Source organism: Acyrthosiphon pisum, chromosome X (assembly GCF_005508785.2).
Source record: "Acyrthosiphon pisum isolate AL4f chromosome X, pea_aphid_22Mar2018_4r6ur, whole genome shotgun sequence".
Taxonomy (NCBI): Eukaryota; Metazoa; Arthropoda; class Insecta; order Hemiptera; family Aphididae; genus Acyrthosiphon; species Acyrthosiphon pisum.
Window position 1 is genome coordinate 34,953,504 of NC_042493.1, and position 5,244 is coordinate 34,958,747.

Below are 5,244 nucleotides of genomic sequence, written 5' to 3' on the forward strand. Positions count from 1 at the left end.
TTAAAATATAATGTTATAACTCATAAATGTATAAAACATAATCGTGATGGCGGCCGTGTAATCGTTATCGCCCTGCCACGTCTGGTGACTCGCGCGTGTGACAATGCCACTTCTACCTACCTACCTACTGGAGGTATACGTAGCCGGAAACTCTAATTTTAAAAATAAATGTTAAATAAAACTTTTTGTTTAATATTTCTTGTAATATAATACATATTTTACAAAAAATAACATAAATATTTATATATTTTGATTTTGTTTGTATAATGTGCCAATGTGTGCAAATGATTATTGAACCACACTTTGCTAAATCGTTTGTATACATTATACCTACTTATGAGTTATAACCAGGTAAGTAGTTATAATATGATGGTATTATGGTATATATTCTATAAACTATATTATATTTTGAACTTATCCTCCTTAAATTATTAGGTATAGTAACTAGTAACTAGTAAATATATAATTGTATCAGAATAAAAATATGAAAAGATAAATAGAAAAGAAAAAGTAACAATTATAGAAAAATGAAGTGTATAGGTGATATTCTACTGAAAATATTGTATGGACGGGGATGTCGATGACCCCATGACAAGCTGTGCTACTATAGGGCATGCGTGTTAAACGGTATAATAAATTAATATTGGTTTACGAAATAAAATACATAATATATTATGAATGATCCAGGGTGTTTTTAATGATTTTTTCACATACTTGGGAACTTGTACAAACTATGCACAAACTTATTCCCTCTCTTGGGTTATAGTAGGTAATTTGTAAAATTACGCAGACCTGCAAACCCTACGGACTGTTATCCGTTGAACTGTCAGGGGTGGATCTAGGGGGTCCCCAAAGCTGTATTTCTAAACAATTGTATACTGTTAAAACAAAATTACAAAAAAAAAATCATCGACATTTTCTGAAAATTATGACTTGGCCAACCCCCTAGTCATGTCTCTGGAGCCACCCCTGTCAACTGTGCTGGCTATACTACCTAGTACCTACTAACTTCTGTCTACTGTATACTGTATACTATATCTACATTTTTTACTTTTATAAGACTGCATATAGGTACCTTGAAATGATATGTAAAAACATATAAATCCCGACTCTCTCATGATATATACCAAATAAATCATTTTATATTAATGTACTATTTTTATTGTAAATTTGTAAATAATAATTTTAAAATTTTATTTGTAAATATAAGTAATATACTTACGAAGTAATATTTACTTGAAATAGGTAATTTGTAATAAAAATTGTTGTAATTAAGTACCGACTTAAACTGACTAGTATTATTATAATTTATAGACTATTATAATAGTCAGAAGTGAGTAGAAGTACTGGAGAAAAGGGCGTGGCGTCCGGCGTGCCGAACGGCCAATACTGCGGACCTACAGTCTAAATAATGAATATAAATATAAATGCTGAAAGAATAGTGATGGCCGAGATGACTGTGCTGAGAAAATTATGATTTATGATTGCAACATAATAATTATATAAGGACAATGTTCGTGAAAAAGGGAATATATGTCAATATTTTTATACAGAATAAGATACCTACATTCATTTTGTACATAATTTTATGCTGGTACAGCCGGCTTTAATACCAATCTCTATTAGGTATCCAGTGGCGTAGCCAGGATTTTTTTCGGGGGGGGGGGGAGGGGGGCTGATCAACTTTTACACTTTTACACATTGAATACATACTAGCGCAGATAGATAGCTGAAAAGTGTTAATACTTAAAGGTACAGTGGCGTGCTCGGGAGGGGTGGGTTAGGGGTTGGGGTTAGGGGTTGGGGTTAGGGGTTGGGGTTAGGGGTTATATCCCCCCTATAGTCTTTTTTTTCCGACCTACAGAAAAACCCTTATTAGTTATTACAGCTGTTTAGTCATTAATTTTTTATTAATTATTCATTTTATTCGTTGAGTCAACAAGCTTGAAATAACGAGGTTCTTAATATATTCTTATAATAGCAGTTGAAAAATATATAAATACAGTCACGATTTTATTTTATAAGCATTTAGTTCGAATTTTGACCAATTACGAAAAAATCACGAAAATGTGCAAATTATTTTGAGTTAGAAATTCATAAAAAATTTTATTTTTAAATCTAACTATCTAAGATTTGTAGATAATTTAATACAAGATTCCTCATAAGTTTGTCTACCTTTATCAAAAAAAAAAAATGTTTACTGGAAAGTCAAATTAAATTTTTATGAGCGTTTGAAATTTTAACATCATTGGATATTCACTCGATTTCTCATGTAGCGATTTTCTTATATTTTATTTTTTTATATAATATTATATAATTTATAACAATTACCAATAAGTACATTTTTATTTGTTTGGTCAAAAAGCATGAAAATATAATACACGGCTCCTAATATATTTTTACAATAGCAGTTGAAAAATATTAAAAATACATAACATGCACAATTTTTTTATAAATATTTAAAGTTTTATTTTCGACAAAATTTATCAAACTTAAATTTTAAAATGCGGGTAAGTGGATGTCACTCTGTTGTATAGTAGGTTACAGGTGGGTCAATGTATAATGGATTGTATCAAATTTGAATTTGCAATGATATATGATAATTTGTATCCAGGATAAAAAAATAAATAAAAACCGTTGTAAAACCATTAGTTTCTAAAATGATTTATTAGTTAAAAATGTACCTATATATATATTAATAACAACAATATAAACATAATATACAGTATCCTAGGCTGTCAAACCGTCTCTGCTCAGAACCGTTTTTTGCACACATGATATATATCATTGAATTTAAATTTACAGCCATCCAATATTGTAGCCTACTGTACAGCAAAGCAACTTCCACATATCCGCTTTCTTTTGTTTATTTAAAAAAAAATGGTGTCCCCCCATTTACAATTCCTAGGCACACCACTGTATAGGTAGTACATTTTTAAATATTTTAAATACAATTTAAGACTTTTTGAGCGGCTATCGCCTATCATAGACCATTAAAATAATTTTTAAATTTTCTGTAGGTATCTATACTTTATATAATCTATATATTATTAATAAATTAATAAATAACTGCCGACAACGATGCCCACTTTGTTCACGTGGAGTCTGCCAGAAATAAATGCAAGCTCACCGTGAGTGCCAAACAACTTTGGGAATTCAATATATGTGTGACTTGCACAAAGCCTTCATACACTACTTCAAAATTATTGAATTGGCTTCATGGCGTAGGTATGCAATAAATGTAGGTATTGATTTGGGTTTTGACAAACAAGGTGAGGTGTTCTTAATATTCTGATTATCAGCTTATCTATAATATTATATACATAGTTTTAAATTTTAATCATTAAAAACATAATAGATAATATTCTTCATATACTGCAATATCAATGATAATATATAAAGTTTGGTCATAAATTTTAATATTATGTAGTTACAATAGTTTTAATAATTCATGTAGCACCAATGTAAGCTGACTGAGTAGATTATATGAAATTAAAATGTTGAAAAAATGCCGAAAATTGTGTAGGTAACCTTAACGCCTTAATAAACACTTTATACCGGAAAATAATATTAATTTTTTATGAGCATTTTAATTTAAAAGTTTTACGATATGATACCTCTATTCATTGGTAAATTAACGAATTCCCATCAATCGATTTTTTTCAATTTATCAATTGATATTTTATTATTCAAAAACGAAAAAAAAGGCGGGTAAGTCGTGGATGTCGCTCTGCTGTACAGTAGGTTACAAGTGGGTTACTGTAATGGATGGAATTAAATTTGAATCCAATGATATTATATCATTGTATACGAAAAACGATTCTGAACGGAGATGATTTGTCAGTCTAGGATATATTATTTTTAAAGAAAAACTTATGGAGAACCTTGTACCAAATTTTAAAAACTTAGTTATAAAAGAAAACATTTTTACGATTTTTCAACCACTAAATTACTTGCAAATTTTCGCAATTTTGACATATTTCGTATAAATTTGAACTTTAAATGCTTATAAATAAAAATTGTGACAATGTATTCCTTTTATTTTGCAACTGCTATTGTAAAAATATGTTAGGAGCCTTGTATTAAATTTCCAAATCTTAGAATTAAAAAGAAAAACTTTTATGAATTTCTGTCTAAGATAATTTAAACATTGCCGTAATTTTTACGTATTTAGTCAAAATTTGAACTTTAAATGCTTATAAAAAAAAAATCGTGACTATATATTTTTATAATTTTTGAATGGGAGTTAGAACACATATGTGGACCCTTCTATTAAATTTTCAAGTATTTTGTCCCAGCTAATTTTTTTTTTATCAACATTTATAAAAAAAAAATCAAAAAAATCGATTATTTCAATTGCCTATAAATAGATTAAAAATTAGTGAAATATTTTGAAAATAAAATTATATAAAGAAAATGTCAATTTAAACAACTGGTAAAATTTTCAAGTGTCTACGACTCATACTTTTTGAATAATAACAAATATCAAAAATCGTTTGAGGCTAAACCGTTATTTAATGCGGTTTTGTAAAAATTTAAATTTCAAACACTCCTAAAAATTTTTTGTCTTAGTCCGGTTGAGTTTTTTTTACAGATATTTAAAGAAAAACTTATGGAGAACCTTGTACCAAATTTTAAAAGCTTAGTTATAAAAGAAAAAAATTTTACGATTTTTCAACCACAAAATTACTTGCAAATTTTCGCAATTTTGACATATTTCGTATAAATTTGAACTTTAAATGCTTATAAATAAAAATTGTGACAATGTATTCCTTTTATTTTGCAACTGCTATTGTAAAAATATGTTAGGAGCCTTGTATTAAATTTCCAAATCTTAGAATTAAAAAGAAAAACTTTTATGAATTTCTGTCTAAGATAATTTGAACATTGCCGTAATTTTTACGTATTTAGTCAAAATTTGAACTTTAAATGCTTATAAAAAAAAAATCGTGACTATATATTTCTTTTATTTTTCAATTGCTATTGTAAAAATATATTATGAGCCTTGTATTAAATTTTGAAATCTTAGATATAAAAGGAAAATTTTTTATGAATTTCTAGCATAAAATAATTTACGAATTTTCGTGATTTTTACATAATATGTTGTCAAAATTTGAACTTTAAATGCTTATAAATAAAAATTGTGACAATGTATTCCTTTTATTTTGCAACTGCTATTGTAAAAATATGTTAGGAGCCTTGTATTAAATTTCCAAATCTTAGAATTAAAAAGAAAAACTTTTA